The 27011-nt window shown below is 33.5% G+C and overlaps 1 protein-coding gene across 4 annotated transcripts in view; it reads left to right on the top strand.

Annotated features, from left to right (window-relative positions):
* Window positions 1-27011, top strand: part of LOC138181830 (EGFR adapter protein) — a 283132-nt gene that overhangs the window by 177711 nt on the left and 78410 nt on the right. The gene's annotated exons all lie outside the window — the stretch shown is intronic.

Genomic DNA, 27011 nt, shown 5'->3' with positions numbered 1-27011 from the left:
TTTATTGTCATTATATGTAGAAAATTCGAGAGTTAAAATCTCTAGTTTGTTAATAATTCGAACATAAAATGCAGCACAAAATACTTGTATGTACCTGTGAAAATATACAGCAATATTGAATATGTCCAAAGTGCTTATAAAAATTTAATTCTTGAAGAATCTTTCCATACAAAATGATAAAGCTTACGGTGTTTTAATGAATGTAATTACATACATATATACAAACAATTGACCTTAACATTCCACATGATTTTTCACCTATTCGTGCTAATGTAACAAGTTATTAAATATAAGCCAATAAGCCAATGTAGAGTTATTAATCAGAATTTATCTGTGTTAAAAGGACAATATAATCGAATCACATAATTGGTTTCTTTTATCATATTACAGAGAACATTAAAACGACTGTAAGAAGAATACATATATATAAGGCACTGTTCTTCACAATAGTATAATTAACAATCGGTTTACAACAGTGGAGGTAAGAATACTTGTCTTTCCGACTTATTGTCAATTATCTGTAATTATGAATTTCATATGGAACCTAAGTTATTAAATGCACTCACCAAACAATTTAGATCAAATTAAGATAGGATAATTTAGATTATCAAAAGTGTCAATCTCTGTCTAAAGATTTGTCTAGACACAACACGATAGGAAATGAATAATTCGATCATTAATATTCACTATAGCGTAATCTATTAGTTTTTTCAACATATTCTAAACGACACATCTACTACGTTAGGATCGTGTATATCAATTCGTACTGTTTTCGAATAACCTTGTTACATAATCGAAGCGACTGATGGAGCAAGGGAGTAACACAGTAATGACGAAGGGTGCTAGACATGTTGCAGAAATTAATGGAATGGGCGGAGCACATTGTGCAACCATGGATAGATGGGTTTCGGTTGATAGAACCCATCGAATATCGGTTCTTGACACTCGATAGCCTCCGAACTGATATATACGACATTTGAAAATAGACGAAGGTGAAACTACTAGTCGCAATCAGTTTCCATGAAAATTTGTAGATTTCTCGTTTCTAAAAGAAAATATGCGATATAGCGCAAGCAAGAAAACAGGGCGTTTCAAAAGATATATGTACAATAATGTAGGTATGTGTATACATATTTAATGTTACGGTTATTTACATATACCTAATGTTCTATCTATTCATTTTTGCAATCTGTTATAAAAAAAGATATAGGAAAATGACAAAACGTAACTAAAGGTACAGGATATAAGCTATAAGATATAATTTATGTACTTACTTGAAGACATCGCATGGAAAGCTGACAATATGTCGTCGAATAATGGAGATTACAGCACGTGTATTATTTTCTCTTCTGGTTCTGACACGTTATTATTGCACTGTCTTCAAGATTTTACCCCTATGGTGTATTTGAAGTCTTCCACTTCAGTTCTATTTATTCAAGGGATATATGAAATCGAATCGTTTACCAATTGATTCAAATTGTTTATTCGTCCATAAAATTGATTTGTATCTACAATAGCAGAGTCTTCTATGTGAAAGATACATGCACAATAAATATTACTTAACGCAAGCATTTGCTTCTACGTCATCAATATTCTGAATACTAGAGTTTCGTTATACGTGCTTGTCAAACATACTTTCCTATACTCAAAGACTTACTAACCCGGTCTTAAAATTGTGAGCGCAGTTCTTTCGCGATCGTATCCCGAATATTCGATGCAGGAACTTCACGAGCATTTTCATGGTGGAAAACTCATCGTTGAAGATCCTCTTCGTGGCTCTTCGAGCACGCAGGCACGTTTACATCAAAAGCCTATCCAACGATGTAGGCATTAACGTTCATGATGGAAGCCACGATCTTCCTTCCCCGCCCTTTTCATTTCTCTTTTCCAAGGGCGCCACATTGAGAAGAAACAAGAAGGGATACCAACGGGTAAACATACGTCGAAAAATACTCCAACCTTTGAAATAGCAATAGCTCACGAGCTTAAACCGCCCACGGTCACGGTCAACATGATTCTTTACCCTCCATCTACGGATTTGTTTCACTGTATCCAATAAAATAATCTGGAAATATAAACTTCTCTTCCTGGTAAACCTCTTTAAACTACTATGAACACTTCGTATGCATAATACGAAATCAGATTAAGAATGATTTTGTAGGAAGTCGACAAATTAACGTGAAATTAAATAAAATGAAGGTTCCTCGTGAAGGATGGTTTACATGATATCAACATCATTATGGGAAAAGCTATATGATATTAAATATGAAATTTGTCTCGATCTATTTTACGCTTCTCTCTAATTTTATTATGAAGGACGAGTGACACAATGAAATAATTAGAGCTGTTATTCCTCCATAAATTAGTTATTAATGGAAGATCTATCGTCGTTTGAATATGTTCATGATACACTGCAATAATACCAATATAAATATATTCCACATTCTTAAGAAATGATCAATAGTATATTGCCTAAGTAATAGCTTTAATTCATCTTTAATTTCAATAATGCTAATAAAATAAAAAGAAAGATATAAATCCCTTCGATAAAGAATTCAAACCTCTATCGTATCTTAGTTATCTTACACAAGCCACAATTATATCAGCCAATTTTACACACTTTGTAACCCTTTGTATCCTTTTCGTTTATTCTTGCGATGAAACGATACTCTTACCGCAATTCTCAATCGGTGTAGTCTGCTCAGACTAGGACAAATGTCAAGTACAGGACCGATAGAGAAGTCTTAGCCCCGAACGGGCAGATTATACCACCCTATGAAGCTCGAGAACAGAACGATAATCCCGAGACAACGACGCGCGGCAGGTTCAATGGAAACAGAGCTCGCTCACGATAGGGGGATAGAGTATCAATGAAGCACACGTGAATGCACACACGAGAAAACGAAAGAGGCTGGTAGACGTGCAAACAGACGAGACGACGAAAAAGGGCGCCAACCTTTGAAAACGGCAGCGGAATAAGGGATGGCTGGTCCCGAGCAGACCTTCCCAGCCGCGATCACCGAGGGCGATGTTTACCCTCCACCTGCGGATTTACTCGTGCATACACGGAACAGCACTCCGGGGTAAAACGCATCTCTCGAGCATCCAGGAACGTCGAACAGTGTCCATTCGTGGGTTCTATGCTGCCAGGTACCCCGCCGACGATACTCCATTATTTTAGCACCATTAAAAGGCCTTTGCCCTTTCTATGAGCCGAAAACCTTCTACAGCCTCTTTTCTTTGCTTCTTCAGAAGCGGCTTCATTCAATTTTGAAACATTCCACCGATATCCGAACAATATATTTCCAAAATGGAACAGTCGTCTGTAAACCGAGTTGATACTGACACTATCGCGATAATCGTAGCTGGTCTATGGAAGCATTGGAACACGAATAAATGAAAACTCACAAGGGATTCAAAACGCTTGTAAATGTTTAATTACGCGATTTGTATTGTGCGCGCACTTTGTATTTATGGACGATGTTACTGTGATAAGTCGAAAGTGTTATATATTAGGTTGTCCGAAAAGTTTCTTTCGTTTTATAAGGAGATCATAGACGCACAGTGTTTTTTGTTTTATATTAGTTTATTGAATTATGCACGAACATAGTAATAGAAATATAACGAACTAGATCATACCTAATTTGATAAAATAATATAAAACAAAAATTCTTGTTCATCTATTATTATCTTATGAAACGAATGAAACTTTTCGGACAACCTAATATATTGACGTTTCAATTGTAAATCATATGCTTAAGTCTGTTATAATTAATCGATCTTTTACTCTATGGTTACTGTCTTAAAGGTTTCTTTATTTGTCTATTATGATGTTATCGACGATAAACGAGTGATTAAATTCGTTTATATATTTTTAATCGGGCAATTAATTTTATCTTACAGAAAAATATTATCTGCTATATATTTTTGTATTATTTAATTTAATATATAACGTTATAGTATAAGAGTCTATGACTTTGAAATACTGACAATTAGTCATGCTTGCATTAAACATTTTTATACAACAAAATTAGAATTCAGTATCTACTGACCCGAATATACATTGTCATACTTCAGTCCTAAAAATCTCGGATTCTTCCTTTTAACACTCTCTACGATGAAATATATCTCGCTATATTTCGTCTAGTCATTATGATTATCAAAGAACAAATTATTTCCAATATTCCTTTCGAATATCTTTCAAATACCTAAACGATAATAAATAAATAAATAGCATACTTCGTTGATAATAAGGATTTCCGATAATTTAGTATAACTTATAGCTAATTAATTTATTAAACGACTTTGCTTGCTGAAACATGGATCAGTCAAGCGCATGAGATTCTTGTTTTTCTCAAATTTCTTTAAACGCACCGGGACTAACGATGTCGATAAATCCGCTTGAGCAAAGTGGGGAGCATGGATGTTTTGCAATAAACGAATAACGAAAAACAGGCAACTATATAACCTTTGTGCCTATAGCTTTGCCACGATCGTAGAATATATTTACTCTCCACCTGCGGATTTACTCGTGCATACACGAAACAGCACTCACGCTGGAAGCACATATCTCTTTTGCATCCTGCCTCTACCCCTACCTCGCCGTATCATCCACTACTATCCATTCACGCTGTCCATATAGTATTTGTCAAATAATCAAGCAGCATGTTAACTTACACTGTGTATGGCAGTATCGTTGCTACAATGATATTGTAGACCATTATTTTGATGCTTGGATAGCGAAAATAAATATTCATTTTATTTACTAGTAAAGGAAATTTACAAATATCAAGAAATATATTTTTGGGATTCTTTTTTTCATTTTTCAACCAGTCATCTATCTAAGTGTTTATTAAATTAAGTTTATCAACAGTGGTTTTCAAATGTTGGTCTCATAATCGTATGCATGTGGAACGTTTAAGATGAACATTAATGGAAACATACTTGTATTAGCGAGTAAAACATGTTTCCAAGAAAATAAATAATAACGAAATAAATATTTAGCGAATCCTTGCAACTCCTTCCCATAGTCACAATGATAAAAAACAAAAGTTCATAAGGTACATTGTTTTTAAACTGAAAAAATTGCAAATAAAATGTTGGCCCTTGATGGATTAATTATGAAATACTGATTGCTACACCTATAAATATGTATAATTATAGCAAGTCATTGAAGTAATTATTGACGATATACCTTCTATCTAGAAGAAAGAAGAATAACATGGTGTAGTTGTATTTATCGACAAATTAGTAGAAGTATCTTTGTAAACATAATTCTCTTTAAAGGTAGAATTAGGCACATTTCTAACACGGTTGTGAATTATAAATCAGATTCTAGATCACGCGTGAACATTTTGTTGATCATCCTCCTTTTCGTAAAGTACCGTGAATACATCAAAATAAAGAATAACGGATTACCTTTAAAAACAGCGATTGTAAGATAGAAGAACGAAAAGATCAAGCGGTACGCTGCACACGAAATGCACCTCTTGAGACGGATCTATGGGTTCCAAGGTCCAAAGACACTCCGTTTCTGGGAAAACGATCTCGGAGTAAACACCGTTCGCATTCAGGGACAATAAATAATTTCTCGTGGCATGCCGTTCTTTTCTACGGCAGATGTTATCTCTGTCACACGGGCTAGAGGGAAATTAGCTTCGTAGCTGACGAGCGCATGTTCAAAATCCCACGACGCGACAGGCAGGACGATAACAGAACTTTAAAAAAAGAGTGGAATTTTTACGCAACTTTTTCACTTGTCTTCTAATTTTGTTGCTTGTAACGTAGCATATTATCTTGCGCACATACTTGTATAAATTATACTATAGGAATATTTTTACAGTATGCAATATTTCATTTTTTTTTTTTTTTTTTTACTGTTAAAAGGTGATACGTATATAGTTGTACAAATTACGTTCTCCCACTTGTTTTTCAGTTTGAAAATTTTTTTAATGCTCTGTATATTTCTACAAATTAGCAGCAAAATTAGTACGTTTTGAAATTTGTTATGGAAGTATAAAAATTCTTGTATCTGTATATACTATGTTTTGTAAACTTCTACTAATATTTTTGAAACTCCTTATTTAATGTTATCTACGCGTGTACGAATTACACCATATAGTATAGTGCTGGTAAATGAAGTTTAATTGAAGCAAAATTTTTTTGCGTGTAAAAATATTAAAAATTGTTTCTCGTGTAGCTTATGTCAAACAGATGTAAATATTTTTCGGAACCTCTGGAATTTTCAATTATAAAAATTCTTCATGGAATTTGTAAAAATTTCTCACTTCTCTAACAGCAGTTACAAACAATAGATATTGAGATAATCATTCTTTATTTTTTAATCTTCTTTTACAATATAGATTTAAATATTCATTTACATATATATTTATAAATATAATGAGTATAATTAATAAATTTTATCAAAATTATAAAACTATATGTACAAATATTCTTTTACCTTCTTAAATAATATTTTTTCAATTTGACGTCTGTTTACGGTGCATTATCTTTTTATAAACAAATGTGAAATCAAATGATTCACAGAATGGCGATCATGTATTTCATAATTACTATAAGTAATACCATATTTGGTAAAATAAAGTATCATGATAATTGATACCAGTCCTAAACTTTCATGGTTATATTTATTAGCATTTATGCGAAATATAAAGTATGGAGCAGCCACGAATCTGTGTTATACGAGCGGAACGTTGTTAGTAAAACCTGTTATGTAGTAAAAGATATATTCGATCCAATTTACGCTGAATACTGCTACTGTTTACGACTCTCGTGAATGAACTCCTTGTATATGCGTCATTTATTTTCAGCGAATATCTTTTACTCACAGTATCCAGAGGAACCACGTTTGTTATAGGTTTTCTAAAATGTTATGAAATATTCACTGGACAAGTGAACTAAAAATACGAGCTGTTAATATAAGCATACATGTATGTACATCGTAAAAGTATTTGTTATAATTTATTTCTATTTATTCATATGCACTGGAACACGTGCATCTAAAATAGGAAATATGAAACGTATATTCAATTTGAATAAATCTTTAAGAACATTCCTGTATGTTGCTACTTTATAAACTATACCATACGATTTCACAATTTTCCAGTATATCTTCTTTAAGCAGTAACTCACAGTTTACGCGCAGCAAACTCTTCCTCTACTCTTTCTATTCCAGCCACACATGTACAAAGCAATCATTGAATTACACGTGTGTATCTGTTCTCTTAAGAGCGCTCTAGATCTCATTGAATTTGTACATCAATCTGTGCCATGGGGCAGAAACGTTGACCCATTTGAGTATCGATAGCAAGAAGAAGCGGAAACAAGATTCTTTGCGAACTATTGGTTTACCCGCAATCCGGTGAAGCCAGTTGCAAATGAACCGGTAGACGTTCTTCGCGTCGCGTCGCGTTCTACAGATTTCTTTTTTTCCCGTATATCCAATTTGGTTAGTCGGCCACGTTAGAGCCGTGCCAAGAACTCCGCTGGGAAAACTGGCGCCGATGCAAGGGGGTGTGAAACGCGACTACGAGAGCAGGAAGGGCTGGTTTCTAGAAAAAACGAAAAGTCGTGCATTAGCTTGAGTGCGGATCTCGACCTTGTCTGCGACTGTTTATCTCGCTACTTGCCGTTGATGAGATCCAACGTGGCATACATGTATAAACAGGCAGTAATGCGACACACACGTTTGCTAGGCACGCACAAAGCGTGTTTATGGCAAAAGTTGTACATATATACACAGGATGGTTAGGCGACCCTTCGAAGTTCTCAACGACATGGCCGAACGGCCGAACCATACTCTTTGAATTAGGAGCCGTGTCATTAAAAATTTTGTTTGCCTGAGTCTCGTTAGCGAAAGATTTTGTCTGCTGCATAGTCCGCTGCTTTCTTTCTTCTTTTTCACAACGTCAGTCCTCTGATTGACCGTCGCGAATCTCTCCCATAATCTATTAACGACCGTGTCGTAACAGAAGAAACTTATAATTACGTAACGCTTAACAAAAACAAAATACCATTCATTATAGGGAGATTAATTTTCAATCATTTTTCTTCTCCCTATACCGTGACTAAGTTTCATTAAAAATGTAATCTGTACTTAATTTTATTGAAAACACTATCCCGAATTTGTTTTGACATTATAAACCATGGAACATTTGCTATTGTATCGCATGTTATTTTAGTAACGTATTTCCTACACTTCACTTAGTGTCAGCAATTATAACAGTCAGACACGTAAAAAACACTCGAATCGATTGTTTGAATCTTTGTTCCCGCCACAATGTCCATTCAAAGTCGTATGTCACGACAGATTAATGGCTCTCAGAATGACAGTAGGGTAAACTCAATTAAGGAAATGGCATGCCGTTCGCGATATGCAAATGCGCGTATCAAGTTTGTGGCAGAAAAATATTGCACAATGGAAGCACGTGCAGCCATACCAAGTACCGTACTACATCAATATCGTATCATAAGCTTTTATATCAGTAATTCATTAGCGTAAGAAACAGGAAGCTATATAAATCTAGCATACCATTCGCGTAATTTTTGCGTTACGTTGCAGTTACTTACGCAGGTGTTATACAGGCTCATCCACCGACTGGAACGAGGCATACATTTTTCCTGCTTTAAATCAGAAAATATTTTAGAGAGAAGAGCTGAGTGATTTAAAGAGGATTATACTTTCACATCCATAGGCAATTCTTTTGCTTTTTTTTTTTTTGCCAACGCAGCAATGCATTTTACAAGTGCAACATATTTTTTTTTACATGGAAAAGCATTTACCGTTATAATTTACGTGCATCAAATCTTCTTGCAATTTTATTGGCAGATATTCATGAATTAAAAAAAAAAGAGAATTAACGATGATTCGTTGCATCAATTCACCAACCAATCATTTTTCTACTATTTTAACGTAATACACTTTTACATAGAATACTTAAAAGATTTGATTTATGCAAAAAGATATATATATTTTTTTTATAAATAGAGAAAATGGTCGAGTTGAAAACGCAGAAGTGAAATGGAATAGAGAAGAAGTGGTATATGTATAAAGTGCACACGTATCGTGCTAATAATGGCTGTCAAATAACAATACATGCTAAAAATAACCTAATGCTAAAAACGTAATTCTCTTTCAATTATTCGCATTTTTCCTGTAACAGCTGTTTCTAATCGCGATAAAGAAAGAGACAGACTTGTTCCTGTTGCGTCCTGAATCACCCTGTATGACTATGAAACAGCAATAGAAACTGCTCGCGTATCTCATAAGAGTTTCTCTCACGTGGCGGAACTTCAAAAGGTTCCATGATGAATACCACGTCCAATGTGGTTGTGATTCAGTTTGTTTTGTGTTCGCGTTTCCTTTATTTTAGATAGAAGACAAACAGCATTCAATGGTCAGAGAAGAAGGCATAGGCAAACTTCATAGAGCTTTGAATGTGATATTCAGAGTTATGAGATTCAAAGGACCATGAGACAAGAAATAGGGAAAAATGGTCCCTGTATCTCATATCGATGGCATTCCTATAGGTTACAATATTTGGAATAGTGAAATATAAAAGAAAGAATAAACACGTGAGATTTTGCATTAATATAACATTAATACATTACATAATATGCTATTAAATACTTTGATTCTTATCTCGTGTGTAACATATATAAGAAAAGAATGTTTGAAATTGATACAACATGAATTTTAATCAGTTTCGTATTGAAAGCTTTTTATTATTTATATCGGTAACAGTCGTCTGTTCTTTGACATGTATTATATTTATTCACTGCTCTTATTTGATATAAATCTTACTTCTTATTTTACTTCTTATTTTATGAACTATTCTTCGTCCGCCACTTGTGTGCATACGCAACATGTATATTTGTTTATTTAAATTACTACGACACGTAACTGTATTGTACATTTTGTTATTTATTATATTATAATTTTATTCTGAGAAATCTTGTTATCAAATCTCTGGTATCACATCAGTAAGTCACAAATTCCGTACAAATTTTTGTACTCGGAAGTGATATTCATTTCAGTTGGAACTTCGTGACGTGTATGCAGCTTTTTTTCCAACTCCTGTTATATCTGAAAAAAGTCATAAAAGTTTCTATCAGATAACGTAATAAGAGTTACGTACATTTCCCCTTGGTGCATATGCAAATTATTTTTCAGTAGCATTATTGTGCGAGACAGCGAGAAATTTATTAACGTTGCTGAACGGACAGGTTATCTTAATCACTGACCGTCCCGATTTCCTTTCATTTTGTTCTCGACGTACCTTTTGTCGGATACGGGATTGCTTTCAGACAATGCATTTTCCAAATACCGTGAGTGCGTTGGTTGAAGCCCGGCTGCACGCTCGAGAAACAATCGGCAAACGTTCCGAGTTCGACGAACGAAACCTGTCAAATACAAAATCGATTTGCGAACTAACTTGCTGGAAAAAGTACAAACACAAGTTCCATGAAGAATATTCAAATATAGAATTTCGATATTTTCCAAGCGACCTCTGAATTGATATTTCATCAAATAATATTGATCTTTTCGCAACGGAAATACTGTGTTATTTTCCTTGAAGCACGAGCATAATATAAATTTTATTACATCAGAATTAAGTTAATTAAAAATCTCCCATGTGTACTATAATGTTACGAATGTTTACGTGAAATAATTTATAATAGTTTCCTCTCAATTATTATTTATTTATTCCAATTTCTTATTGGCATTTAAATAACATTCTGACACAATTTTCTTGAGTCGTTCAAATTGCTACATCTTCAAAACGAAATGGAAATATACGATGATATTATTTAAAATTAATCAAATATTCCACAATAGATAAGATTAATTAACGGGCATTATTACTTCTCAAACATCGACGTGAAAGCACAATAGAGATCTAAAAAATGCCTTATTGTCTTATTATAGTCTATTACATATATCTATCGTCTGCTATACTATTATAATCTAAATTGTCAATATTCTTTAAATAAAATTCACGTAAATTATCAATGTGAAAAGTAAAATTCTCTACAATTATCACAGCTATTATTATCGTTAAGTCTAATTGGTATTGATCGAACAAGAAAAGTAGAATTTAAAACTGACACTATCTTCTGCGAGAAAGTAGCTTTTGTTATTATATTTAATAATATTTTAATTCACGAGTCTTCTCTGTAGAACTGCAATGAAATAGCAATTTACAGTATCAGTTTGGAAAAAATACCACCAATTCCACAAGTTCCACGGACGTAAAAGTAGAGGAATCGTGCAAATTGGGAGCAACAGAATGGTAAAAACTTTGGGATATTAGTAAGAATATGACAAAGAACGTGGAAAGGATACTTGAGAAGGTTGTTTGTTGCACGCCGAGAACGATTGGTACCTATCGCGTATAGCGCTACGACATAGTTGGTCCATTCCCCAACTACTGGACACCGTTAAGAACCGTCCTGTCTGCTCGAGGACTAACACTTGCTGAAAGTTTGCACGAGCTCGTAACTATTCGCGGTGTTAAGGAAATTTCAAACGAAGTGGCAAGTACAACTGCTATTGTTCTTCAAAATCGTTGGACAGGGCCAAGAACTTTGTTGAAATTAACGCAATTCTCGTAACAGCGTCGCCCTTTTCAGGATAAAGAACAGCGACACAAACAGAGACTTTCGAGCAAAGTTTTTCGATATTTTCTTAATTTATTTTAACAACCTGCAATTGTTCGTGTTTCCAATGACACGTTGATCTTTCAAAGTAGAACAAAAGACATTCGTTTGTAACGTTTCATAATTACATTACATGTACTTTTCTTGATTAACTAAGCTACATTTCTCTTTCTTTCTTTTTTTAGTTATTTTCAATCCAATGTGTTTGTATCGTTAACAATCATTTTTAAATTTGAAGAAGAAGTTAGATAATCGTTACTGATACACGTAAGTCTTCGTTTCAATCTTTTTTTTTAGGGATTTTATTCGTCAAAACGAGAGCATGATTCAGATATAAAAATCTTATAACCGCAATGGTGTTTGTACATATGTGCCGTGAAATTTAATATTATGTGGGATACAAAAATTACAAATAGTAGATTTTTTCACATCGTATATCCCACGATATAATGTCGCTAATAACCACGCAGTCCAACGTAATTTCCAGCAAAACGTAATTTAGTAACATCCGTAAAAAGAACGATTAACTGTTAATTCGTAACATGTTAATTTGTAATTCGTTTTTATCGTATTTATACAATAATTCCTTCCCTCTCATAATAACTTTTTCATGCATATCATTCGCATTCGATAATTTCGCTATTAATTTCCAATTATATTATTATATATTTATTATATATTTATTATATATATTATTATATATTTCCAATTATATTATTAGTTATCCAAACCACATGATAATTTATTCTACTCTAAAACTACACTATCATAATCTGCTTCGTTCTACGATAATTACAAATTTCATACAGTTATGTCTCATTTCGAGCACGATGCATGAATAACAATATCAATCGTATAATCGATATTACCTGCATGATAATAATCGTAACACGAGCGTTAAACCAATCGATTTTATGGTTTAATTAATACGCCGATCGATTATTCTTGCTATAATGGCCACAATAGTCGCTACGCCGATTTAGTCGGATTATAACGAATTTGGCGATTAATCGAATAACATAAACTAAAACGACTCTGTTACGCATTTCCAGCTCGAAAGGCTATTATTTTCCATGCGAATGATTTTGTTACCGTGTATCAATCGTACATGGAGTATATACGGATAAATGAAGTTGAAAATACAGGAGTATCAGTAAATACGTACACCGACCCACAACAATATTCGGACACTTCTAGAAACTTGTTATACGTATATATCGTATAGAACATTTTGGAAGTGTGTGTGCTAGTGATGGCACAACTGAACATTTTGAAATTTCATTAACTCAATGACTACACACGACTATCGCGATAATTTTTTTTTTTTTTCATTTGGATGAATTTTACAATCAATTCTCATTGAGAATTATAAGTAAATTTTTCTGGCGTAGTACTATGTCGTGTTTAATAAGTGTTTATCGTGTATTTGATTCTAGTTGAATCTAGTGCTTAAATTTAAAGGGTAATGTCTTTTTAGCCTGGGGATCTGATCCGACGTGTCAAATAATTGAGTAACTTGTGGGTTTTGGTGGTTGATAACTCTTATTTTATATCTATTACTGAATTTGGATATTTCTTCTTTGACTGTGGGTATCTTGTCGCGATGTGTTGTTTCGTTGATAACATACCAAGGTGTATTTATTAACCCCTTAACCTACAACTACGGGCATAGCCCGTAGTACGATGATCGGGCCAAATATAATATATAATAGCTTGTTTATGTTTTCGACCCAAAATTCTCGAACGTAAATCGTAGGTTAAGAGGTTAAGGATCTTAGAGTTTGTATCACGATAATATTGGTAAAATTTGAAACGGATATGTAGAAGTTTCAAGATATTTATTGCTAGCTTACACTTCGCAAGGATCGTCAAAGTACATATTTAAACTTCAGCTATTCGTTATATTAATAAACCAAGCGACCATAATCATCTTTACCAATTGTATTAGGTTGTCCGAAAAATTTCTTTCGTTTCATAAGACGATAATAGATGAACAACAATTTCTGTTTTATATTATTTTATTGAATTAGGTCCATTTCATTCTACTTCTATTATTATGTTCGTGTATAATTCAATAAACTAATACAAAACAAAAAACATTGTGCGTCTATTATTTCCTTATAAAAAGAAACTTTTCGGACAACCTAATATAAGATCGTCGTATACCGAAGCTTATACTGTTCACGCTGTATATCGATTTCTTATTAATTGTAAGGGTACGTTTGCGATAAATATCGCGCAGTTTCTATATACATTCTCGGGTTGATTTCAAATTTTCCTATTAGAATCACGATAGATGTGTCTCGTTACAGCGGTAACGAAGCTTCAGAAAGTTTCGTATAATGCACATAATACTTTTCGCTCGAGTACTCGAGCCACTGTAAATCCTCGCGATCGATGTTCGCCTAAAGCTACATTTATCGATTTTGCTGTAATGGCAGCATATTGCACGCACATTATGCAAATATCGCTGTACATAGTAATTCACTGTTTATTGAAACACGAACGGGGTAGGAGGCTTTTCCGATTCCATCGCGGTAGAATACGATACTTACGGTACGTAACCTCGCACTATGGTACTGGTAAATTAGGTTCGCCTGTCGGGGAAATTAGACTAGTTAGCAGGATTAACGAAATTGCGTGCCGTCTAATTCTGCGTCTTCCAATTAATAACGGTAATTGGTGTCGCGTTCCGACAACGTTTATCAGCCGTTGTTTTCAGCATGTAAACAATTTGTCGAATTGTCAGCTCGTATTTGTAATTATAGAACGTAATTTGCGTTTCGATGATGCGCACGCTACTTTCGGATTCGATTGCAATGAATTTTCTTAACATGCAGAGAGAAACAAAATTAAAAACAGCTTTTATTTGATTCTCAGCTACGTAATACGTATATCGATTGTAATTAAATGAAATAACATATTGTATAAATATTTTACATTTGCCTGGTAGCTATTTCAAGCGGACAAATTGAAACAATCTGTTGCATCGAGTTTTTGTTTGTAACACGCAGTATTTCCTGTACAGAACTGAAATTGTTTTAATCAATGCCATTTATTATGTTTCTTTAATATAAGTACAAATGAGGACGATATTTGCACATAAATCGGAAATTTTAGTTATATCGCCAGTGACAAAAACAAAATTAAATATCCGATCTCTTTTCCGTAATACCGATATATTTTACGTTTTATATTCGTTTATTATCACGCAGATACAACAGATGATAAGTAAACGAGGAATATCGTGGCGAAATCATCGAATAATATACGTTTAACCATGTTAAAATAAAATTTTTACTATAACAGCTAACCGTACAACATTCGTGTTTCTCTGTATAACGCGTATAGATCATCGTGGAAATTATTTTAGAAAGAACTCTTCGATTGCGAAAGAGTTATATCTTTCCAAAATAAGCATCTTAAAACTTGATTATGATATTTCATGATTATACGTATCATACGAATAAAATATTATTTTATACTCGTTTTATAGCTTCGATTATATGTATCCTAACAAAATCAAAAAAATACAACGACTATATTATGTAACAATTAATAACAATTCTAATAGAATTAATAAGGATCATTAATGTCAATGAAATTCTCAACTTTTTATAATAATAATAATACAGAGATATGTAAGCAATCGTAATTGAACTAGTACTCGTTGGCAAGGCCGATCAAGAAGAATCACGCAGGACAAAAAACTTTTTTCTTAGAGCTCGTTAAAAAGTTCCACGGCGGAAATAGACCGCGGCGAGCTACTACGGAATTCCGGGGGATCCAGAAATCCCGGAGGAATCCCATTGCTCCCTTTACGCGAGTTTGCTGCATCGACACCTCCTTTAGAAGACGATAATGGGCAGCCCCTATTTTTTTCTCCCTTCGAGCTCTTTGATAAGAAAATATTCTTACGTTTACACACATTCAAACTCTTTACGAACAATTACACGGATCGTTAAATTTCTGAACGTTTCGATTTTTCCAACTTTATGATTCCTATTATATTCATTATGTTAAAAGTTCGTTATTCCTTCTTAAATATTAGGTTCTCCGGAAAGTGTCTTTCTTTCTCAAATGTGTTTTTTAAAACAGTGCACCTTCGTACAAAAGTGAAACCAAGTCTGTGAAATGTCATGGTGTTTATCTCAACAGAAGAAAATGGGTCGTACGTAATTCGATAAAATAATATAATTTGTAGGTCTATTACTTTCTCATAAAACGAAAGAAACTTTTCGGACAACCTAGTACATACCAGGTATGTAAATATGAAACCGGAATCTGCATATAGATGGCCCTAGCTGATAATGTAGTTATCACTAAACTGCATCATTGATGCCAAAAGTCTTTGTTGACATCTCACAAACATTTTCGACTCAGAACAATACAAGTTTCATACAACAGCATAGTTTGTAATAGCGTTGAACATGTCAAATTTTGTGCCTGGAAACTACGATTTGCAGACAGCATTGATTTTCTGTTACCATTTGAAGAAAATTGCTGCAGAATCGCATCGAATGCTTGTCGAAACTTACGGTGAGCATGCTCTTGGTAAGTCACAGTGCTTTGAGTGGTTTAAAAAATTCAGAAGTGGCAATTTTGACGTGAGGAACGAAGAACGTGGAAGACCACCGAGAAAGATCTCCGAGCTGTTAAAACCTGGCGAAACCGTTAATACTGAACGCTACCGACAACAAATGATCGATTTGAATCAAGCTTTGCGTGAAAAACGACCAGAATATCAAAAAAGGCAACACAAAGCAATTTTGCTTCATGATAATGCACCATCACATACAGCAAAATCGGTCAAGGAAACGATTGAAGCGTTCAGTTGGGAAATATTTTCGCACGCGGCTTACTCACCAGACTTGGCTCCATCCGATTACTATTTATTTGCATCGATGGGACACGCACTTTCTGACCAGCACTTCACTTCTTATGAAAATGTACGAAAATGGCTCGATGACTGGTTTGCCTCAAAAGAGCGACAGTTTTTTTGGCGTGGCATCCACCAATTGCCAGACAGGTGGGAAAAAATATATAGCTAGCGATGGGCAATACTTCGAATAAAATATTTTTAATCATTTTCATACAATAAACGTGTATTTTCTATACAAAAATTCCGGTTTCATATTTACATACCTGGTATGTTGTAGGATGTATAAATTATATCGGAATAATTATTTTTCTCTGATGGAAAAGTTAGTAAAGTTGTACGTCTTTTTTGATAGAAATATGTAGATTTTTATATTAACACATAAGTATGTGTATATTCACTTGCACAAATATATGTGTAATTCGAATAATTATATGTCACACTTTTAATACAAAAATGACAATTTGTGTTTCATTTGGATACCGGAAACATAATAATGGTGTCTGTTAGAATTTGCTGTAGTGAAACTGATGTGGTACAGCCGGTGCAATGGATGTTTAAATAAATGAATAAAAGCTATGTAGTTTAATTAACAGTGGTAGTTATGAAGAACAGGATGATGAATCGATTAAATACGATGAACAGGATTTAACAAAATTTGATAAAGAATCAAAATGTACAAGAACGGTGAACAGATTGTTAACAGGATGAATAATTGTCGTCAACTTTGAAAGTTGTCACAAGAGATAGTACGTACGGTTCGCATAATTCGAGTGCGTCGTAACTGTCATCCGTTGGAACAAGCGATTATAAATGCAATTTCGAATATCCATTTCGGCTTAAGTTCTATTCGACAAATATTCTCACTTAATGAATTTCAATGATGGTTCATTAAAATTCTGTGCGCGATCGCGAATGTAGGAGAACGATAAGGACGAAGAAGGTAAGTTCAAAAACCGTATGGCAAGAGGCAGTCTAGTAAGATACGAGAACGAAGGACAACGGTTTACCCAGATAGACGGTACTTCCTGTACAAAGGGAAAAGGCCGAGACGAGAACAGATGAAGAAGTTATTGATGGTCTCTGCTCTGTGGCATCGTTTATATCTTCCGCACGTACAGTCACCGCTTGAAGTGAATCCACAGATCGTAGTTCCCTCGTAAGAGTCCATATTTGTTCCTTCGCATCCATCATTTTCCTTCTATTTTCTTTAGAACTCCGTGCGACAACACGTGAACGAGAATTGGCCACTTGTAGAGAATCAAATTGATTCTTCCGGATTTTCTTCTCTTCGCCCGAGGTTTTAATAATTCAAAAAATATATATTTATATATTCTAATAACTTGGAATAATTGTGTATACCTGTGCTTTATCCAGTTTCTCGAGAAACAGAATAAAAGTGTTCGCGTTTTTAGAAAGATACGTACGAGCACTACAGTGGCAGCATTTGCACGTTACTGCATTCTTTACTGCGTTTCTGTACTTAATCAAGTTCAAATATATTAAATTTAATATCATTTGGTACTTTCATACGACTAGAAAAATTTGTTACTGTGAAAATAAAATGCAAAGCCCTTTTGCTAACCACTGTAGCGATATTTCTGCAACACAGCAATGATATAACTCAAAATTCGAGTTTTTTAATTATTGGTATAAAAAGAAAAAAAAACGACTTTTTATCAAGAAGAAACATTCAAACATTAATGTTATTATTTCTCCTCTTCGTGTTATTGGTGTCATAAATGAACGATATGGATTCACAAAGCAAAAGAATCTATTTTCAGATCGCATCGAAAGGGTCAACCATATCAGCCCTGCTAAATGTTCCTCTTAAAAAATGCATTCCGTTCGCCGCGACGACGATATCGCTGTTGAGAAGAAAGATATGGAACTCATGCCGGTGCTTTCAAAACCATGAAAATCATTTCTACGTTTCTCACGTAGAACTTCAGCACATGAAATGGCGCCGTCGTGATGTATGAAAAATTCAAGAGGAACGAACGAACGAAAAAGTGTTTTAGACCTGAAATTTGTTCTATCGTGACGATCGTCTCTTCAATTATTTTCCTTGGGGTTCGTACGGGGTCAGAGGGGGTGGGTGGGAAAGGAAGAAAGGGTGGTTGTTGAAAAATCGATGAAAATGTGAATGCTGCCCGGTCGTCAAATAACACGGCTGGAACGAGTTATTTACGGTGCGCCAGCGATAGTCGTGGATATACAAATATTTTCCAGGGGTATCCTTCGATATAAAAATATTTTATGTCGTCGTGAGACCCGCCATGTTACGGATGCGCCGGCTTATAAACATTATGCATACTGAAGCGTACACGTATATACTGTAGGCCGGGCTGTATAAAGCATACGTGACCTCACGTTCTCTGTAAGGTTCAGGTGAGAATACGTCTAGCTCGTGGTAGCACGCTAGCGTAATCGTAATTTTTTCACGAAAGAATACGTCGAAAGAGAGCTCATCTTCCGTGCTCGAGTATTTCTGTGAAAATATTTGAAGTGTAGTTTTGAAGTGACATTTAAATTTGACTTATTAAAACTTCCTCGCGTGTCTTATAAACGTGTCAACGTCGATGCACATTTCTTTCGAATCGGCTGACTGGCCAAATAAAAATTCATAAAAACGATATGATATGGTCAATATACCGTTTGATATTCAAATAATATGAAATCATGGAAAGTGACTTGCCATATTTCTATTGACGTTTTGTTCCTCTGCGAAAAATTACGAACCTACGCGAAACTGTATCTAATTTCTATTAGATTCGCTATGATAGAACTCTTTAGAGTTCTTGTTTAACGTTACTTGTGAATCGTTCGACTAATTGGAAATCAGTGTATTTTATCATAAATTCAAAACAAGTAATGGAAATTTTTATTTAATATACGTATCTAGTATTATTTACATTCATTAGTATTGTAGTATAGTATTATATTACGTAAGTATTTGTATTTCTTGAAGTTGAATTTGCAACATAAAATGAGGTGAAGTAGTCGATGTATTCGATGTATTATTTTTCTATTTAGAGTTTTGTACATCTCTGGCCTATGGAAATCTTTCCTATTCTTAAAATCCCTCGATTGTTCTCAATAAATCACGAATTTTTCTACCGCGTTATAAATTTTAAGAAGAAACATACCAGAAACAGATTGATGTCATCAATCAACAATTTTTTGTTATACGCTTCGATATGTATATATCAACAATAATAGATTAATTAATAATAATATTAGATAATCAATAGATTAATTATTTTATTATTTTCTTTTAAATTCCAAATAGTTGGTAAACACTGGAAAAATAGGAAAATACTTATATTCGACTTTTTTGGTCGCACTTAATTTCGGTAGATATACATAGAACGTTTCAATAAATATGAAAAATAGCTTTGTTTAGTTATATAATTGCCACAATGGAAATATCGTGCATCGTGTCGAAACACCATAGATATGTAGGTACGTTACTAATTCGAAGCAAAGCAACGCCACATCCAACAAGATGGGATTTGCACGTTCGTAACGGGATTTCGTTCCTGCAGATACAATTGTTCGTCACGTATTGATGAAACTCTGATAAATCGTGTTATTTGGATCTGATTACCTTAAGCGAGGGATTATCTGGGAAATTGCAATTTGTTATTAAATTTCAAGCAACTCTCATTTGCTTGTTTCGTACAACCTGTGTAAATATTTGTTACTATTAGGAAAGAAAACATTTTGTTTTAACTAGAATAAAATATTACAAATTATTATGATACAGTTTTATACAGTTATCATTATGTATTCTTTAAACTCACAAATCAATGTATTTTCAATCTATATGTAATTATTGCCTAAAAGTGATTTGAAAATTCACGCCTAGACAATATGTTCTACGTATACATAATTATCTATGTGCCTTTTTTCAAATTGATCTGCTACATAATATGTTATGTGTATATTGTATACTTGTCTATGTGCAGGAACTCATATTTATATTCGAACATTACGATGTTCGAAAGATTATTGCTTAAAAAATTTTTTTATGATATTCTCATTGAATTAATTGGTCCTAATATATTGAGATACTTACTGTAATTTAGTGGAAACGTGATTATTATTTATTGAATTCACGTAGCTTTTTTCATTAAATAATGTCAAAATTTTAAATGGAAAAAATATACTTATTAAACACTTGATTAGAATACTATTAAAAGAGCAAGAATTAAAAATATATTCCAATGTATAAAGAAAAAGTTTATAGAATTGTTAATTCCATTTATTCTCAAAGTTTCTCGTTATACAGATATGTACAGGCTACGAATACTCGTTTATTTCAGGCTCGCCTATTATATCTTCCAAAATGATTTCCAGTGTCCTAAATAACTAATGAACGTAAATCTATCTTTACGAACACGTATTTATAACACGTACAATACACTCGCGATATTGTACTAGAAATAATTGATACTAGAAAACTACTCAATATGAAAAGCATGTTTCGCTACGATACGGTAGCAGAGGGCAATTAATAATTTAATACAATTGTTGATTTAGTATTATCGATTACGCTTCTAAAATCTTTGTAAGTGGCGCGTTAACATAGTTCGATATAACGATCGAATTCGTAGTTAGAAATTCACGACTGACCGTTGCGAATGATTCGCCGGAGAGTCGAACAATATCTCAAAATCGCTTGAAAGTTCGGGCAGCAGACTTCGCGCGCCAGGAACGACGAACTTTTGCAGCGGATTTTTCTGCGAACGGAGGTACGGCTGCAAGCCATTAAAAGTTCCATGTTGCTGAACGAATTCGATGAACGAAACTTCATCTCGGGCCGGTTCGAAAAGGACCGAAGTGGCCAATAATTGCGATTTATTCGTTCTCTTTCCTCGCGACGTGCCGCCGCGCCGTGTTAATCGAGGCAGCGCTACAACAATGCTTCACCTCCGCCGCGCCGTTGGATTGATTACCTAATTATCGGACAGCCTGTGCGAACACGAAACGGCGAAACCATCCAATTCACAATGTATCGCGACAAAATTTTAGATAAACTGCTACAAAGCAAACAATCAGATCGAACGTTCAAATACGCAACGTTATTTGATTTTATAATTGCTACGTTTGGAGTATACTCTTATCTTTTAATTTCTTTCCTGAGCTTGTAGAAATTAACATACCTTGTGTTAAAATTTAGATAGAGATAGATGAATCATTTTAGATGCATGTAAATCGCGCGATTATTTTATCTCGGGCGGTTTCATAATTAATCGAGTTTCTCCGCTTTAATGAAAAAATTGTATGACATCGCTAATTTAACAATGTCTTTATTACTTTTATGTAATTTCAGTTTTCGAGTCGTTGAGTGTTATAACGGTATTCCAATTTTTTTTTCTTTCTTTGTTGTACGATTTGTTAATATTGGGTTGGCAACTAAATGATTGCGGATTTTGTCATTAGGTGGTATTGACAAAATCCGCAATCACTTAGTTGCCAACGCAATATTTATTTTGTCGATCATTAATAGCTATGCATGTCTCGAATTAAAGGAAATCGTTCTATTATATTTCACGCTACATTTTTCTGGTTTTATTTCACACATTTTTTCCGTTTTTCATATTTCGTTAACACATTACATATTTCTTACTTTTCAACGTTACCAGTAACATAAGCTTAATTTTTTAAATATAAAAGTTCGATAGTGCTACAAAAAAATTACTCATAAATACGAAGCATAATTTCAGTGCAGAGCATGAAGTCGTAAATAAATGATTTGCGTTATTATTATTATTATATATATTATAAATGAACTATAATTCTAAATTACTCACAGCTCCCTCATCATCCCAGAAACGACTACTATGAAATAGCGTACTCTATCGACAATCATCGAAACTAAGAATTTTAAGACCTACCTAATGTGTGAACTTGTACGCGTCGGTATTATAGGTAATCATTTCCATTCTCTGTTATTATAAATGAGATTATTGCACATTCCTATTTCAAAATTATTGTCACTGTAACGATGTAAATTTTATATTTTTATTTATGCACAGTATTTTATTTAATTACAAGCTTCGTAAACTATAAATATGCCATAAATAACAGTTAATAAATTAAAATATATTTATACTTTTTATTTTTATATTTTATACAATTAAATAATCTTACCTGTATTATATATATATATATATATATATATGTCGGAGAGGAAAGAACGTTGGCGACCGACTGTCGCCTCGAGCCCAAGCTCACTATCACAAATCTCGGACAATTACAATTAGGTTGAATAACTACAATTGTTTAATTACAGCTATAGTAGACTCTAGGTTACAATGTTGCGGGATTATCCAGCATTCCAGAGGCTCCGGTGTTCTTTCCTCTCCGACATATATATATATATATATGTATGTATAAACAAGATGCACTGATATATTTTCTTTAAAGAAAAAGATGCAAGAGATAAAATATATTTTAAAAATTTATAAGAATTTCTAAGAATGTAAAAGAATAATAAGACATATGACAAATATAGTACATATTTTACTTGCTTTAATTGCATACCAACAAATTTGTAAAATATGTACGACATCAAGTGCAATTTTGTTTATTAAAACAGTTCTTCATAAAAATTTTAATCATATTTCATTTACCCAAAGGAATTTGTTATTTGGATTTATTATTATTATATTATAATAGCACATTCTTAGAAGAGTATCAATGATTTTCTAAAAAATAGTATGAAATTCAAGACACATCTGAATATACATATAATACAAATACATGAAAACATTGTTAGACAATCTGTGATGGATAATGTTTATAACATAACTTCCAATCAACTCTGTCAACCACATTTGCAGAAGCGCAGTACCGTTACCTACAAGTAGTTTGTTTAGTGTATCATCAATCAAACGCTAGAAGTAAAGGTCACTCATACATTTTCTCATAAATTCAAATATATTAGCTGTCTTTTATTATTTATTTTGCGATTCATCTATTCATTTCAATTAAAACATTCGAACACTTAACAAGCTAAATTAAGGAACGAGGCAAATCAATTATTTAATTTTAAATAAATATCAATTAGATATTAAATCGTGTAATACTGGTGAATTAACAAGAAGAGCAAAATGTATATTTGTATTTAAAATATATGCATATTCGTCTCTTCTTAATATATATAAATATTATAATAGAAGATATATAAATATTATAATAGGAAATATTGAAAATAGGTAATAAGTCGAACATAATAAACATTTTATAGAATATGAGATATGATAAAAGTGGTGTTTCTTTCTTTCTAGAAAATGACGCTGTAATGAATATATATTCGTGTTTGTAGGTATTGAAAAATATGTATCTTTCTGTTCTATAAAATTGTATTGGGTATTTTCTATCAGTGCTTCGCTTCGGCTCGCCTCACTTTAATTCATCCTACGCTCATCAGTTCGACCTCGCCGAAGATTTACTATCGCTTATAACGAGCTACGATATCTCTTGACATTTCGATGCATTTAAGTGATATTTATGACTTATCTACTTTAATGAGGATGCTATTTTTTGTATACATGCTGCTTCAAAGACTCAACTCATACAACTGTCATTACCATTCATTGATTTAATCAGAATGATGCAAAATTAAGATAGAAGTGTACATTAATAAGAAGAATTTTTACTTAATTGTGCAGTTCTACGTCGAGCTTCTACTCGTTCCATTTCTTTAATGCTTCATGCAAATTAGTGAAAATTTCTAAATATGTAAAAGAATAATTTTTCTTTATATACATATTTATTACATATTCATAATTAAATTATGAAATTATATAAATTATAATTAAATAATATGCTGATCTTAGTACATAATGTTGTTCCTTGTATCATTATTACAGGTGAAAGAAAGTTCAAAATGAGATCAGCAGATCACATATGACTTCTTTATTTTTGCTCTTAATACGGAAGACAATGCACAAAGCTGGGGGAAGCCTGGTTTACTTGTAAGGTCTGGACAACGTTGCTATAAAGACAAGAAAATATAAAATATGATACAAATAACAGACCTGTTTGCGTTCTAGTAACGAAGTTTCGATAATTCAGACATCGAGCGCCTATCGACGAGCAACCCTTCGTACACACCGACCGTTTCACGCGTCTATCATCAAACTTATCGTTGAACCACTATCGAGTTAGTACTTCTTTTCTACGTGTATGATTCTATATCCACTTCTTTTCTATGATCCCATGTATGATGCTACTGTTTTCTAATGCAATTGCACGGACAAATTCTATTACATCGTACGAATAAAAGAAGAATTAAAATGAACAGAAAATCAACGTAATCGTGGAATGTAAAATTATTGCACGTAATAAATTATTAAAAATAAGTTATTATCATTTGAAAGTTGGAATATATCGAATTTAATATTTCCATATAATATTCATTACCCTTCTTTAAAACACTTACGACTATATAAACTTATTAGTAAAATCTATCATGAGGAGTTAAGATCCACCGTATATATATTGAAAGTATCCCAACGATATTGCAAGTATCTCATTTTTGAACGTAAAATAGAAGTTCTCTCCTTTCAGGAAACGGTATACTTTTCTCATTACCATTACTCGCGACCACCGAACAAACTAGCGTTTGAAGAACGTTACGATACACTTCAAAAGGGCGTCTAAGTTTTTGAACATGCACGAAAAAATATGGGAAGGAAAGGCAGAAGGGAGGGAGCAAGCAAACGGTGAAAACTAGTAAGAGCGCATAAAATCGCAAAGGGAAATTCAACGAGCTCCGCAATATCTATATAACACAAGATAACGGGCGAGAACGATGTCGCGAGAGACGTTGCTACTTTATGCTTGAGAAATGTTGCCGGTGCCTGCAGACTGAAACGTAACAAGCTGCTTTGATCTTCTGACCTGACGTACCTTCGAAGTAGCGTATCATTATTCGGTAGACATTTTTATTTAGTATTCAAAAGGGAATGAAAGCTTGCAATTACCATCCGTTTTGCAAATAGTCAGATCCCACGCGGTAAACACGGAGGAAATTGTTGGTATTACGATCTTCCCAAGCTCGTCGAGACTCGACGCGAAATCACTGGCGCTTCATTCTTTTAAAAGCTGATAAAATATACCTGCCTCTCTCTAATTTCACAATTGCTGGATAAGTACTCTTATCGCGTGTTAAATTCTTTCATTTAGGATGAACATTTTAAATTCACGTTAAATTTACTTTCATCGATTCTACAAATGTTTGCCTGATATTTGTTCTACATTATTGCTTAGCGCGTTCAATGTGGACGTTGCTCAGTCGTTTCTTCGATATATACAGGGTGGTTGGTAACTGGTGGTACAAGCGGAAAGGGGGTGATTCTACGCGAAAAAAGAAGTCGAAAATATAGAATAAACATTCTTTTTTAATTTTCTTTTTTTTTTAATTTTTTTAAAAATCTACAGTGAGATCCGTTATAACAAGACGTGATAAAGTGCACGCGTACCGAGCGAAAATTCAAAGTCTATTTTCTCGAAAACAAAGCCTCAAAAGAAAAATTTTTATTCTATATTTTCGACTTCTTTTTTCGCGTAGAGTCACCCCCTTTCCGCTTGTACCGCCAGTTACCAACCACCCTGTATATATCGATTTCGTGTTGACGAACATTTATTATTTATTAGACTGTAGCGGCATATGCGTCTTAGGACGTTTCGATAGGAAGATGCCTCACATAGTTGTTTTGCCACAGAGGATTAACACTGTGCGACGCACATAATGTAATGAACAAACTCTGGACAAAGCAATTTCGCTGCAACCTACAACCGGCGACAAGTTTAAACCTTCCGGTACCCCCTTCGACCAGTATAAATAGACGACCATGTTCTGCAAGATTCAGTCAGTCGAACGAATAAGTATAACGAATCAGAATATCATCAAGCGAGCAACGCTTGCGATTAACTTTGTATTCTACATTTTAAAATATCTGCAAATATAGTTAATTATATCAACTCGTCTCGTTATTAATTTAACCAACAACAAGTCTCACCGTCCACCACAAGACGTATCATTAAGCATATGTATAACATAAAACTGCTTAGTAAGCAATGTGTATAATATAAGACTGATTATAATCGAAGTGATTAAATTGTTTCGGTAATAAAAGAGAAAGATAAAATAGTACAAATCTAAATGGGATCTACGATTGTTGCATACAATTTCTGTTTCGCTTCTATTTTCTATGCGTCTATTTCGTGCTTCAGCATACATATTTTGTCATTTATCTTAATGAAAAGGCGTCTATGATATATGTGTGTACGTACACTCTTTATAATTAAGCTGTTAATATTAACGTAAAGGTAATGTAAAAGTCACACGTTGCTAGGTCCTTTCAAAATCATGAAAGATACACTCGTTTACGTAGAACAGATCGAAATCCAAAATAGCAGTGTGTGATTATCATTA

This window comes from Bombus flavifrons, chromosome 7 (assembly GCF_040668555.2).
Source record: "Bombus flavifrons isolate JBK064 chromosome 7, iyBomFlav1_principal, whole genome shotgun sequence".
Lineage (NCBI taxonomy): Eukaryota > Metazoa > Arthropoda > Insecta > Hymenoptera > Apidae > Bombus > Bombus flavifrons.
Note: the sequence above shows the minus strand (reverse complement) of the source record. Positions and strands in the feature narration are given on the sequence as shown.